The sequence below is a fragment of the Podarcis bocagei genome (assembly GCF_964188305.1).
Source record: "Podarcis bocagei genome assembly, chromosome: W".
Taxonomy (NCBI): domain Eukaryota; kingdom Metazoa; phylum Chordata; class Lepidosauria; order Squamata; family Lacertidae; genus Podarcis; species Podarcis bocagei.
The window spans coordinates 41801898-41817498 of NC_138131.1; the positions used below are offsets into that span (position 1 = coordinate 41801898).

The window sequence follows — 15601 nt, forward strand, 5'->3', positions numbered from 1 at the left end:
TGGTAGTCTCCCATCTTTAGAGACTACCTGTCTTTGTGCTTTATCCATATTTGTAGATACTACTCCGTTCATGTCCCCCATCAAAATTAAGTTGTAGTCCAAGTAATCCAGTAAGGTCTCATGCAACTTCTTAAAGAATTCAGATTTCCCCTCATTTGGTGCATAAATTCCCACGATCAAAAATTTTTCTCCTTGAACTTGAATTTCAATTGCCAAAAATCTTCCTTGTTCATCTTTGAACATCAATTTAGGTAATAATTTTTCTTTTGCGTAAATCACAACTCCTCTTTTCTTAACTTTGTCAGATGAAATAAATTCTTGTCCTAATCTTTTGTTAATAAGTAATTTTCTTTCTTTTTTTATAAAATATTTATTAAAGGTTTTAGACAATGCATCACCAAACACATAAAACACCATCACCAAAATAGAAAGAAAAATAAACACCAAACAAATGAAATACAGCATAATTAAGTTTCAAAAAGCCAAATTTCCATAACCTTCTTTTTGGACTTCCTCACATCTCCCTTTCCTGCGTTCCCATTTATAAAGTTATATTCAGCAGTGCTTCACCTTCTCTCAAATCTTATTTTGTACCTTTCAAATATTATGTCTCCACTTTTGGACTTTATTATCAAATATTTAGATATTTAAGTTTGACATAATGTTAATCAAAATTTCATCTTTGTTCTTATGGTTCGCTTATTTTCATACTTCTTTCCACTAAGTTACTAGTGCCGAATTGTTTTCTATCCTGCATCATCTTAACATCTGAAGGCAGCCCTGTTTAGGGAAGCTTTTAATGTTTGATGTATCATAGTATTTTAATATTCTTTTGGAAGCCGCCCAGAGTGGCTGGGGAAACCCAGCCAGATGGGCGGGGTATAAATAAATTATTATTATTATTATTATTATTATTATTATTATTATTATTATTATTATTATTATTATTATTATTATTATTATTATTAACATTCATACAGTTTACAATACTTTTGCAAATAGTCCTTAAACTTTTTCCAGTCCTCTTCCACTGTCTCTTCTCCCAGGTCTCGGATTCTGCCAGTCATTTCTGCCAGTTCCATATAGTCTATCAGTTGCGTCTGCCATTCTTCCAGTGTGGGCAAATCTTGTGTCTTCCAGTACTTTGCGATGAGTATTCTTGCTGCAGTTGTCGCATACATAAAGAAAGTTCTGTCCTTTTTTGGCACCATTTGGCCGACAATGCCCAAAAGGAAAGCCTCTGGTTTCTTAAGGAAGGTAAATTTAAATACCTTTTTTAGTTCATTATAGATCATTTCCCAGAAGGCCTTGACCTTTGGACACGTCCACCAAAGGTGAAAGAATGTTCCTTCAGATTCTTTACATTTCCAACACTTATTGTCTGGCAAGTGGTATATTTTTGCAAGTTTGACTGGGGTCATGTACCACCTATATATCATTTTCATAATATTTTCTTTCAGGGCATTACATGCCGTAAATTTTACGCCGGTGGTCCACAATCGTTCCCAGTCAGCAAACATAATGTTATAGCCAATATCTTGCGCCCATTTTATCATAGCTGATTTAACCGTTTCGTCCTGTGTGTTCCATTTTAACAGCAAGTTATACATTTTTGAAAGTACCTTAGTTTTGGGTTCTAACAGTTCTGTTTCTAATTTCGATTTTTCCACCTGGAAAAATTTGCTAATAAGTAATTTTCTGTGTAACCTCGTCACATGTGTTTCTTGTAAACAAATCAAGTCCAATTGTTCTTTTTTCAATATATGAAACATATTTGTCTTCTTTCGAGGAAGGTTCAAACCGTTACAATTCCAGCTTAGAAGTTGCAGAGCCATCTTGCAGTTATTTACTTTCCCCTCCTACTGCTCCGATTAGTTGTTCGTCGTCAGTCGGTGATTTCAATCCAAATGATAGATTTACAATGTCTATTATTTCTTTTACTGCTGGGGTTGGTTCCACTTCAACCACTCCTTTCAACCACTCCACTTCAACCACTCCTTCCTCGTTATCTCGTAGAAATTGATCCTTGTCACTCACTGATTTTATTCTTATTTTCCTTCCCTTATATTTAAAAGATAGGCCTTGAGGAAATTCCCACCTGAAGGGTATTCTGTTCTTTCTCAGTAGGTCAACCAGGTCTTTGTAGTAAGTTCTTGCATCCAAAATATGCTTAGGTATGTCCTTAAAGATCTCCACAAAAGAATTTTCAATTTCCAAAGTTCTTTGAAAATGCAGATTCAGTATTTTGTCTCTTTCTTCTTTTGATCTTAAAGTTATCAAGCAGTCCCTTGGCTTCTTTCTGTTTTGTCTTCTGCCCAATCTGAAAGCAGCCACTATCTTAATTCTTCCTTCTCTAGCTCCTGTTGCCAAAAGTCCAAAAATTCTTTTATAAGGAAGTCCACCAAGTTATCCTTCTCACTTTCAGGCACCGCTCTTATTCTCAAATTTCTCTCTTTTCTTTGTAATTCAAGCCTAGACAAAGCCAACTTATGATCTTCTAACTTTTTATAGACTGGTGATATCTTTTCCTGGGTAGCATCTGCAGTAGCCTTAGCTTCTTCTGCAATCTTTCAAGTTGTGGCTGATTCTTCTAATAATTTTTCGATAGTCTGCGTGTTTGAATTCACCTTCTTCCCCAGTTCGTTGATGCTTTTCGTATTCAAGTCAAGTTTTGCTGAGACCTCTGCCAGTTGTTTACTAGATTCCGCACCTTGTTTTGTCAGAAATTCCAAAGACTCATTTATTTTGCAGAGAGCTTGTGCCACAGGGTCAGATGACATAATTATTGTTTTTGTCTGTCCAGCTGCAGCTGTTACTGTGCCTGAGACCGAAGCCCTTCGCTGGTGTGAAGTTTTAATCTTATATTGTTTGCCGGACCTAGTAGTTCTCTCATAATAATAATAATCTGCCATAACACTCTCACTCCCAGCCAAGGTCGTTCCCACGTCTGTAGATTGTTTTCAAATGGAAGTTTCCAATGACTTAGCTATTGTAGTCCACTTTGCAACTGTTTCAACAGGATCCTCTAGGGGGAGAGATCTCCAAAACTTTTGCAACAAACTGTCTCTTTAAAAAAGTCCCCAACATCTCCAAAAGGGTCTACTATAACAGTTCCCAGGTTTGTTTCAAAAACTTAACAGTCCAGTAATTATGTATCTTTCACAAAGTCGAGTTAAATATCAATTCCAAAGACTTTCCTTTAACAAAGTGACAGTTCTCTATTCGGCTTCCCTATCCAGGCAGTCCGTTCCCAGGGCTTTGAAACAGCGGATAAAGTTTTCAATAGTTCCTTTTCATGCAGGTATCAAAAGTCCACCTTCCTCCCCCTCTGCTCCTGCATGCAAGAGGGGGGTTTCAATTCTAATGTCAAGTTTATTCGTTATCCAAATAGTCCTTCTCAAATTACAGCTTTGCACTTTCTTTGCTTTGAACTTTCTGCAGTCCGTAAAGGCAGACTTCCTTATTTTATGCCTTTCCCGTTTCCGGCCAAATCGTCTTTAAATTAACTTTAAATTCCAATAGATCTTTAAATCCTACTTACGGGTAGTTATTTTCAGTCCAAATTTCAGGAAGGAATCAGCGCTCTCCGACAATGGCGACGCAGCTTCGCTCCACGGGCTTGGCTGACGACTCTCAGCACCGCGCCGCACACCCGCTGCCGTTCCGGAGCCTTTAAAAAGGCTCCTTCGCGGTTTTGGGGGGGCGCAAAGGTGCCCGCCGAGTCTCCTTGCTCACAGGCTTCCGCGCCTGTGATTTTTGTGGGTCCCCGCTTCGCCGTAGCGGTCAGACCCGAACTCGCGGAGCAGACTCCCTCCAGAGCTCGGAGGGGAATCCCCCATTTATCGCTGGCGCTGACCGGAAGTCAGGCAGACGCAACATTTCACCCCCTCCCCAAATGTCTACTCAGAAGTAAGTGCACTGAGTCAGATCGGGCCAACTAGTCCCAGGTAAGTGCGTACACACTTACTTTGGAGTAAGCGACAGCAGGCGCTGCAGCCTCCGTGCCCTTCTCGGGAGTCCGCCGTGAGCCCCACGGCGGGAAGCTCTGCTGCTCACAACGAGGCCAGGTCCCTGCCAGGCGCATGCGCGAGCGACCAGCTCCTGCTCTCCCATCTGTGCAATAGTTTCAAGGAGTTTCCCCAAAGAAATCTGGAAGCAGATTTTAAGGGCTGCGATTCCCAAATTTCATTCCCACCCTCGGGAATCGTTTGTGTGCCATATCTTTTTCAGGGGTTCCATTGGTAACCTACATGAAGCAATAGAGAGTATAATTGAGAATCTAATCCCCCCCCTCTATCCATTGCAATTTTCCAATTTGGTTCAGGGCGACTGTTTTTCTACACACCCCTCACCCTCTCCAGTTGCACATCCAGACTCAGGCATGCTCATGGGTGAGTTGTGTAATAAGCTGGTGGAGATAGGGTTTTCGTGTGGGGGGTACTTTGTACATGCTCAGAAGCACCCTCTACACATATCCCAAGGCAAGTGGATGAAAGCAGGCAGTGCCAAGAAGGCGTGTCTGTGTGTTTGTGTGGGCACTAGGGGTATGACTTGTGGACTTTTCTTTTCTTCCCCCAAAAGAGTTTCCTGTATCATAAAGGGATGCACTTTTACTTAGAAACACTGGAAAAGGGACTAAGTATTCTCAGTTATGGAAAAGGTAAAGGTAAAGGTACCCCTGCCCGAGCCAGTCGTGTCCGACTCTAGGGTTGTGCGCCCATCTCACTTAAGAGGCCGGGGGCCAGCGCTTTCTGGAGACACTTCCGGGTCACGTGGCCAGCGTGACAAAGCTGCTCTGGCGAGCCAGCACCAGCACAGCACACGGGAACGCCATTTACCTTCCCGCTAGAAAGCGGTACCTATTTATCTACTTGCACTTAAGAGTGCTTTCGAACTGCTAGGTGGGCAGGAGTTGGGACCGAAAGACAGGAGCTCACCCCGCCGCGGGGATTCGAACCACCGACCATGCAATCGGCAAGCCCTAGGCACTGAGGTTTTACCCGCAGCGCCACCCGCGTCCCTCAGTTATGGAAAAAGGTCGCCCCAAAATGAAAAGTTGGAAACATCGTATATGTAACGTTACTACTCATAACTACGAGCACCTTTTAAAACTTCATGGAACTGTTTATAACTTTTACAGCTGCCTGGAACTTCCTCAAACTGTGGAGAATGTTCAAGAAGAATCCAAATATTGGTCTATAGGGAAAGATTTGTGGGCAAACAACTAAACTTCTTAATTTTTAATATTTCTTTCTGTGGCAATATAGAATTGTGGTTGGAGAATCCCAGCTGGGTGGGCGGGGTCTAAATATAATCAGAATCATAATCATTACAATGTCACACAAGATCCCCAATTTATTCTCAGCAATAAGAAGTGATGACCCATGTGTATTAGAAAATTTGCAAGCTCTATTTTTCCTGGATACGTGCTATGCATATTACATACTACATTGTTTATTTATTTTTTGTTTAAATCGGGTGCTCAGCTTCTTCTACCATTGCAAGGAAATAGCCTCCTATCCTGAGCAGTACTGAGTGTCCAGCCAAGCAGTGGACTGGGATGCGGGCCTCACTGGAGTCCCTTGGGCACGCCCATTGTGCAGAACTTGGCTGGCCGGAGCCCCCTCTGACAGCAGGCACCATGGGGGGGAGAGATCTGCTTGGTGGTGGAGTGCCCCCACTTTGCATGCCAAAGGCTCCAGGTTCAATCCCTGGCACCCCCCCCCCTTAAAATGACCCTTGGCCGGAGAGCTGCTGCCAGCAAGCAGACAATGCCGGTGAGTTAGATGGACACCAATGTCCACCAGATTCTTCTGTTCTGTGCCTTGGCAGAGCAGGTGTGATGAAACCTTGGGCCTCACCCCGGAGGTTTCTGAGCTACAATTCCCCTCAGCCCCAGCTGATGGTGGTTGATGGGAGTTGTAGTCCAAAATATTTCTTTGTTTGCATTTGTATCCCACCTCGTTCTCCAAGGAGCTTAATGTGGCAGAGGTACAGGGTTCTCCCTTGCCAATTGAATCCCATCGCAGCACTCTCTAGCAATACCACTGCAGTGCCATTGAGTGCCCATACCCTGTGATGCCTTGCAACTGGCCTTCGCATGGCTTTATCCACCAGGGGTCGCCGCGAGGGGCAGAGAAGGGCTATAGTTCAGAAGGTCCCAGGCTTAGTCCCCAGGGACATCTCCAGCAAGCAGGGCTGGGAGAAGACTATGAGGAGATGCTGCCAGTCAGTGGAGATAATTCCGAGCTCTATAGACCAGGAGTCTCTGACTTGGCAAAAGGCAACTGCCCCACGTTCTTCTGTTCTTCTATTATTCTGCGTGGAGCAAATGGGTGCACGAAAAAGGGAGCGAAGGGAAGGAGGGGCACACATTTCAACACGACACCCTGGTCGGGTGTTATTTATTCATTCATTCAGTGCATTTATATCCCCTCTTTTCCTCGGAGGAGCTCAATGTGACATCCACGTGGCGTCCAGAGTGGCACAATCTAATCCCGGGGACTGGCCGGGGGGGGGGGAACTTGTATGAAATATTGTGGGAGGGCAGGTAAGCCCCTTCCCGCATAATCGATTGTCCCACCCAAATATTTGATTAGGGGGTGGCGAAAGGGACCTCGACCCCTAGGAGTTGGCTTCTATGGACTGGCCTCTAATGCCACACGCAGGGAGCTTCGAGGCCGAGTGGGAGGATTTGAACCCAGGTCTCTCCCAGGTCCTAGTCTGACAAACTAATCACTATGCCACCCCGGATCTCTTAAAAAGAGCTCCTTCAACAACGGAGGCCAAAAGGCAGCATGAAAGTGTAGTGATTTGGGGGGACTATAGGAAAGGGAGAGGGCGCTGACCCCAGCCGCTCTTAAAGGGCTCAAAAGAAGAGGAAGGATGTGCGCGAGAGCAGGAGTGACGCAAGGAATCAGGACATCATTGGCATGGCGCATAATTGCACAGGGGTGCACGCAGACCTCGATGCACGCAGCCGCAAGCACTTCTGGTTCACTCTTTGGCGGCCGATCCCAAGCGATCATTGGCTGCTGGAGACGCGGGGAGGTGGAGATAACAGAGGCCGGAAACATCTTTGCTAGCGGCACTGAGGAAACTCAGCGGTAGGCAGAGGACTTCCCAAGGTGGCAGAGAGGGGGAGCCCACGGCCATGTTGGCTGCCAGTCCGGCGAGCGATGGGCCATGGGGGGTCGACCACACCTGAACTCCCCATTCTCATTTTCCGTCGACCGGCTTGCAGGAATTGGTGGGACTTTGCTGGGAGGTCCCTTCCCCAGCTTTCTGAATGATTTAATTTGTAACGCACTGCCTTTCTAGCCAAGGAACCCAAGGCGGCTCACCATTTTCGAATGCAGAAACCAATAAATTACACAGCATAAACCAAGAAGTTCTCGCTGAAGTAGGAACCAGACCGAGGTGAGGAGTTGAGTTTTGGTGGGCCTCTTCCGCTCCAGCAGAGACGAGGAGCCCGCGGTTCTCCAGATGTGGTCCCCAGGCTCCAGCAGCCTCTGGAGAGCCGCAGACCCCTCATCCCCAGCGCTCCGAGCTTGGGGAGGGCTGTTGCGCCAGCAGCCTGCTTCCAAGATGCATCTGGAGGATGGTCTTATAAGAATTTGAAGGTCTTAGATAGGTCATAAATGTTCATAAATGGACCAAGCAAAAACGTGCCTAAATATAGAAACCACATGTCTGGAGCAGCACAGGAATACAGTCCTGAAACCATTTTGACTCCCAAACTGACCAAATGTTTCTCTCCAAGGAGGGAGAGGGAATCTTCCCATTGTCCCAGGAATTAAGTGATTACCATCTCAGAGGACTGGCCAGGTTCCCCAGGTAATCCAATCAAGTGACCATTAACAGGTCACCTGCCAGACAGGAGATAAACAACGCACTCAGATTTCTGTTGTAGACCGCCTTTTCTATGATGTAGGTGTGATGTATCTGGGGGGTGGTCTTGGGCTACACCCCTTCTGTGATGTATGTATGATGTTTCTGGGGGTGGTCTTGGACTCCAGGGCGGGCAATTTAAAATGTCTATATAAGGGTGGGCACACCTTTGTTGTGGGCCCTCCTCCCTCCTCCTGCGTGTGAGGGGAGCACCCTGTTGCAACAGCTTTAATAAAGATCAGGCTTACTAGCTGCTTTGCTTCTCAATATTCTCTGGTTGGCCTCTGTTATCTTCTCCTACCAATAGGGAACCCACTTAAGGACTCTATACGGGCTCTTGCATACCCCATAAGGGACGAAGGGCAGATTTGGTTTACAACAGAGGGCAGCGTGAGAAAAGCATATCGGACCAGCAAGGTCTTTGATTGGACCTCCCAATGTCAGCTGCTGGCTGGGCCGCTGGCTTCTAGCTCATGCACAGACCGCTGGGGTGCACAGATGGGGCAGGTCGTTCCCACTCCAAATGAAGTTTTTTTTAAAAAAAAATATCATTAAAGAATTCTATATATATATCTACTTTTCCATCCCCACTTTCCCCCACTTTTTCTATTTACTTATCACAATGGGGTTTCCCCCCTTCTCTTTTCTGAACAAACAAACAAACAAACAAACTATTTTCAGTAGGATTTTTGTGTTTTCTTTTTCTTTCTTTCTTCTTTTTCTCTCTATCTCTTTTCTCTCTTCCTTATCTTTTCTTTTCCATCTTGTCTTTTGTCTCACACTATAACTTGAATCACCACAGCGACTTTTGATTTTTAAATCGAATTCCATTAGCCTTTACATTTTTAACTTTTGACTCTTATCTGCAAACTCGCAGCCCCACCTCCCCACCTTAACACTGGGAGGGCCATGTCCCCGGAATTTGTGAAGATGGGATTCTCAAAAATACCTCTTCCTTGCGGATCCTGGAGTATTTTTGGCAACAGCTGGAGTTTTTCTTCAAGCTCCTGGACCTTCATGCTTGATCATCCTTAAGTACTGTTTCCGCCCCCGTCTTAGGGCTATTGGGCGCCTTCTTCAGTATTTCAACATCCTGGAGAGGACAGACACTTCCTGCTAGACATTTACTCCAGACATTTGCAGAAGGCACAGAGGCACTGGTTGAAGAAGTTGGGAATGAGCAGACAGTGCTATTGCTGAGAAGGAGCTCCACCCCAGGGTGCTAAAGAGCTCTTTCCCTAGCCTGCAGGTGCCAGAAGGCCAAGCGCTGGTGTTGCAGTGGTGGTACTTCAGGGAGTAGGATGTTATGTACTGAGTTGAATAGGATCCAAACTGAAGCAGTCTGATTGGTCCTAGAAAAATAGGATCCAAATTGCAGCAGTCTGATTAGTCCTAGAACAATAGGATTCAGAATGCAGCAGTCTGATTGGTCCTAGAACAATGCAGCAGTATGATTGGTTGGCAGGAACCACCCAACCCTGCTCCAGATAGAAGTGAATCCACAACCTGATTGGCTTACAATAGAATTCCGGAATTAGCCAATCATGTGCAGCCCATTGTGTAAATAATGTATATAAAACAGATACTGTGAGGGGACTTTCATTCATTCCTCCTCACCACTATGAGCTGAATAAAGAGCATGAAATCACTTTGCGACTCTGAGTATATTTCATAGGAGAAAAGGCTGCTCTGGATTCTGGCTATATAAATGGCCTTGCCTGAAGCTGTGGATTGTGCTCTGCATTAGCAGAGAGGCTCTACTTAGTTGCAAATGAAGCACATTTCAGTCATTATAGAAACCGTGTTTCCATACAGGCTTGTTCAGGAACTCTGTGAACTAGACAGCCGCTGTTTTAAACTGGCCCTTTTTCTGGCAGGTTAAACCATTAAAGTTGACTTGATTCACTTCATCCGCCAACTACCCTTCTAAGCAACCAGAGCAATTACAAATAAAAGGATTTCCAACCGTGCGCTATCCCTATCTGCAAACAAGCTCTCCCACAAAGTGGGGGGGCAGGGGATCCCCGCTGCTGTGCTTTGCCTCTACGCCCCAAAGACAAGCCGTCAAGCTGGAGAAAAGGGGGGAGGGGTGTACGCCACAGGAGCGACCAAGAACGCTGTTTTTTGCTCAGCAATGAGGCGTTAAAGCAGACATACCTTCCTCTGGGTCTCTTCTCTCTCGGGTCGGGCTCTCCCTCTCCTCAGCGGCGGCGGCTGCAGCAAGGTCGGGGCACCCCCCCCCCAGCCAGCGGATTGGCTGGCTGGAATGTCCCCGGGTTTAATTAATGTCCCCGGTGTAGTCGGGACCTCCGATGCTGCATGCTGCCATGGTGTCAGCCATGTTGCAGCGCAGGAAGTCCCCAGGCGTAAATCCGGGGACATTCCAGGGACAAATTTCTGCCGGGGACAGATTGCTGAATCCGGGGACTGTCCCTGGCAACCGGGGACGTCTGGTAAGCCTCCTTCTGGCCGTACCTGAGCAGCAGCTGCAGCTTGTCCTGGATCACCGTGGATCCCTTCAGCTGCCATCAAGCTCCCAGGTGTGGATCTGTTGTCCTGACCTGATTTTTAAATAGAATTCCATTAGCCTTTACATTTTAAACTTTTGACTCTTATCTGCAAACTCGCAGCCCCACCTCCCCACCTTAACACTGGGAGGGCCATGTCCCCGGAACTTGTGAAGACAGGATTCTCAAAAATACCTCTGGCTTGTGGCTCCTGGAGTGTTGCTGGCAACGCCTAGAGTTTCTCTTCAAGCTCCTGGAGATTCACACGGAATGCTTGAGTTTCCTGAAATACTGTTTCAGCTGCATGCCACACCTCAGCCAAAAGAGCTGCTATCACTCAAAAAAAGTTTTTAAAGTTTTTTTTAATTTCTCATTAAAGAAATATATATATATATATATATATATATATATATATATATATATATATATATATATATATATATATATATATATATATATATGCTTTCGTAGATTTTCACGGGTACAGGAATGTAGGTTTTGGTGTCTTCGGGTGTCTTCCCGTGTAAGAGTTGGGGTGTCTAGGCGACGTTTTGACGAGGTCTCACTCGTCATCTTCAGGCTGGTGCTTTCGGCTTCTTGTTACTAGAACAGAGCAGGATCTCAGTGTTTGAGTTCCTATAAATACTGTTGAGGGGGTGTGGTGTATAGCCTCCAACGTTCTGGGCAGAGAGGAAGTTCCTAGGTTAATGTGCCTTTTCTTCTTTTGTTCATTAATTACTTGAGGGATATCTTGAGTGATTACTTGAGTGATATTCTGAGTACCACTTAGGAGGGTCATTAGGTGTGGATTAGTTGCTAAAGCTTTCGTGTCTTGACCTCTTGACCTTGTAAAGAGTTTTTCTGAGAAGATGGCTGTACTGCACTTAGTTGTGCTCTGGCTTGGCTTCGTGTATAGGGGCGAGCTGTGGTTTTGTGCCCTGTGCCAGCCAGATCTGTGTAGGGATTGCAGGGGGGTGCAGCATCCGGAGGTGCCACTATGGTTTGGCTACTGGATGGTGTCTGTAATTTATCTGTGGAGAGGGTCTGGGTTTGGGTCTGGTGTGGTTGATTGGAGATGGCGTTCTGTGTGCCTCTGGTTCTGGTGTCGGTTTTTGTGGGGAGGGCTAATTTCCAGATGTCTGGCAGGCGGGACGTGTCGTCACGCTTGTTCATGTTGTGAGGGTGTTTCTCTATCTCGATGGCTTCCATGATTATTCTCTTGTGGTGATGTTCCATGTTAAAGAGCAATTTGGAATCTGCAAAATTAATTTCGTGTCCTGTTTCTTTCATGTGTTGGTAAAGAGAGGAAGTTTTTTCTTCTTTTTTGACGGCATTCTTGTGTTCTGCGATACGTGCATTTATTCGTCTGTTTGTTTGTCCAATGTACGTGGCTGGGCAGACTTTGCAAACCCAGACCCTCTCCACAGATAAATTACAGACACCATCCAGTAGCCAAACCATAGTGGCACCTCCGGATGCTGCACCCCCCTGCAATCCCTACACAGATCTGGCTGGCACAGGGCACAAAACCACAGCTCGCCCCTATACACGAAGCCAAGCCAAAGCACAACTAAGTGCAGTACAGCCATCTTCTCAGAAAAACTCTTTACAAGGTCAAGAGGTCAAGACACGAAAGCTTTAGCAACTAATCCACACCTAATGACCCTCCTAAGTGGTACTCAGAATATCACTCAAGTAATCACTCAAGATATCCCTCAAGTAATTAATGAACAAAAGAAGAAAAGGCACATTAACCTAGGAACTTCCTCTCTGCCCAGAACGTTGGAGGCTATACACCACACCCCCTCAACAGTATTTATAGGAACTCAAACACTGAGATCCTGCTCTGTTCTAGTAACAAGAAGCCGAAAGCACCAGCCTGAAGATGACGAGTGAGACCTCGTCGAAACGTCGCCTAGACACCCCAACTCTTACACGGGAAGACACCCGAAGACACCAAAACCTACATATATATATATATATATATATATATATATATATATATATATATATATATATATATATATATATATATTCCATCCCCACTCCCCCCCTTTTTCTATTTACTTATTACAATGATTTTTTCTTTACCTTCTCTTTTCTGAACAAACAAACTATTTTCAGTAGGATTTTTTGTGTTTTCTTTTTATTTCTTTCTTCTTTTTCTCTCTATCTCTTTTCTCTCTTCCTTATCTTTTCTTTTCCATCTTGTCTTTTGTCTGACACTATAACTTGAACCACCACAGCGACTTTTGATTTTTAAATAGAATTCCATTAGCCTTTACATTTTTAACTTTTGACTTTTACATTTTTAACTTTTAACTTTTGACAAGCTCCCAGGTGTGGATCTGTTGTCCTGACCTGAATACAAAAGAAGTGATTTTACATCTCCATTCCAACACGAAACGAAAGCCCAGAGCCTGGCTTCATGCTCCCCCTCATCTGGAATATGGTCACTTCCAGCCCCCTCCCAGCCCAAGGATCTCCTTGTAGAGGACTGCTTGTATGACAGAGAGGGTTTCTGTGGAGTGCTGCCTCCCTCTGCTGGTGCAAGCTGTTTCTCCAGCAGAAAAATGCTTCCTGGTAGATTGGAAGTGGCCACCCCTCTTTCCCGAACCCATTCCATATGCATCCCGACCCCAACTATCAGGATTTGCCATCTGGCCTGACTCTACAGTGCTGCTGATACACAAGATAGGCAATAGCCTGCCACCCACTAACCTAACTGCAGCCTTGCAGAAAAAGAATATAAGAGCAGCCAGAGATTTTGTAGTCCAGCCTATTCACATAAGCAGACCAGTCCCCTGCAGCGCACACCCTCCTACTCAAAACCAAGTCAGCTCACCGCCATAAACTGGGCCTCTTTCTCCTGCTTCACTTCTGAGATATTTCAGGGCAGGCTGGATTAAAGTCGGCTCACATTCCTGGCAAGGCTCTTTTCGTCCACGGAGTTTGTTCTATGAGACACATGAGCCAAATAGCCGAGGAGACAGTTTTTCAGCTGCCTGTCATTCATACACTTTATACTGAAAGGATTTCAGGGGCAGATGCTCTTTTTCTGCATGGAGGGTGGGGGTTTCCAAAGGGGCACTATTCAGACCTGCATTCATGGCTTATGAGTCGTAGCCGTGTGACAACTGCACATCATGCTGATGTGTTGAAGGGCTGATGTTGCACCTCCAGGTAGAAGAGCTCGTTGGCATTATTCTAGGCTCTGTGTCAATTGACTTTGTGACATGATGGGGGGGGGGAGTTCTTATTTTTAGAGTATTTACCTGCAACCTCTTATGTGGGAATCTCAAGGTACTTTACAACTAGGTCAGAAAATAGGCAAACATTGAAATGCAGCAGAATAAACAGGCCTACAGTAAAAAAAAAAATCCTTCAAAGCCCATATTGGCTGGCAGCAGCATCCCCCCAAGTCCATGATGGATAAACACTTTCCCCACATAGAGCAGAAGTGCACCCATGTTGGCAAAGGCCTCCTTTCTAGAAGGGGGAGCAGAGGCTGCCCCCACCCACTGCTCTCTTCTCCCAGGCATCTGAAGAGACAAACGGCTCCCCTTCTCTACCTGTGTGCCACAAGCCTGAATTGCAAGACAGTTCCCACTTTGGGGCAACAGGGAACAAGCATGCAGAGGACGAGTTCTGAGGCTCCCCCAACAAAGCCATTTCCCTGGGCCCACCTGCCAGCCTGCTGCTGCCTGGCTGCCCACCCACAGGAAAACGGCACGATTCTCCCCACCAACAGGACATAACAAGAAGATGGGCAGTATAACATAGGACTTCCTAACTTGTGAGTTCTGATGAGCCGCTGCTGCTTCCCCAGTTTAAAGGATGGCGGCTCAGCTGAGCCATTAAGCTAGGAGGAGGAAAAGGACCGACCCCGGGATGGGCTGTCTGCCTTCCTGTTGCCTTCCACCTCACGACATCCTTCCCCAGCCTGGTGCACTCCAGGTGTTCTGGGGCTCCATCTCTCACCAGGCCCAGGCGGTATGGCCAGGGGTCAGGGATGGGGGCAGTTGTCCAAACCAGCTGGAGAGACTCAAGGAGGGCATTACAGCCTCAAAGCCCTTTCCCTACCTCTCAATCTGGACTTACCTGGCCTTGCCCCTGGCTGCCTTTCGCCAGGTCAGCTGTGCTCAGAGCTGGGACAGACCCCTCTGGAGACTTAGAGGCAGAGGAAACAGCCTGGGACCCCACAAAGGTGATCACACTTTTCCTACTCCCAGACTGCAGGCTAGAGAACGTCGCTGCACGCTGGTGACCCATTCCCTGGGTGGTGCACTGGGAAGAAGAAACCTCATCCAGAGATGGGAGGGAAGCACTTTGGCCAGTGCCATGGAGCCTTTCTTCGGAAAGCTGCTCGGGGACCTGCAATGAAGCACTGCCCAAGGAGGAGGAAATGTGGGAGGCCTGCTGGGAAGGCTGCTGGGACCCCGACTCTTCCTGGCTAAGGGAAGCAGCTCTTCCAGTGGTATCTCTGGGAACAGAGGGCATCGAAGTGAGCTGGCAATGAGAAGGCAGGAAAATGAGTGATAATATTTCTATTATCTATTTCTGAAATTCCTTTGTAGTAAAAAGGGAATTTCAGAAATAGACTGGAAAGAGAAGCTGCTGAATTACAACTCATTACCAAACTTAAAACCACGGAGAGACCTGGTCTGAACAGAGACATTGGATTCTTATCTCATTATACATGACTAAGCCATTTCTCACCTTCTCACCCCTTGCCTTTTCCTGTAAGACCTATTACAGTCGTTAAGAGTCGTCAACAGGCTCATCTCAGCTATCTGCCAATCTCCCATTCCCACCACCCTTCTGAGTAATACCCCTCCCCACCTTCTCACTATATAGAAGGATCTGGCAACTTCTGTTTCAGTGTATCTAAAGAAGTGTGCATGCACACGAAAGCTCATACCAAGAACTAACTTAGTTGGTCTTTAAGGTGCTACTGGAAGGAATTTTTTTTATTTTGACTATGGCAGACCAACACGGCTACCTATCTGCAAGTGATGACACAGCAGACTACAAGAGCGCAAAGGCCTCAGTCAGACCATCTGATGCGTCTGACAATGAACTGGAAGAACCACTGTTCACAATTGGACACTTTTCTCCAAAGAAAGAGGAGATGAGTCCAGAAGACTTGCGTCTAGTACGCAGATCTGAGAGAGCCACGAAGGGCAGACCTCCAAAGAGATTTG

General features: G+C 46.0%; 1 long non-coding RNA gene across 1 annotated transcript; it reads right to left on the minus strand.

The window, feature by feature from the left end:
* Positions 1 to 8919: 8919 nt before the first annotated feature.
* Positions 8920 to 13356, minus strand: LOC308578344. The gene is made up of 3 exons (XR_014003890.1): positions 13243 to 13356; positions 10366 to 10451; positions 8920 to 8983 (listed from the first exon to the last, which is right to left on the minus strand). It is a non-coding gene; the product is annotated as an uncharacterized lncRNA (long non-coding RNA).
* Between the last annotated feature and the right edge of the window lie 2245 nt (positions 13357 to 15601).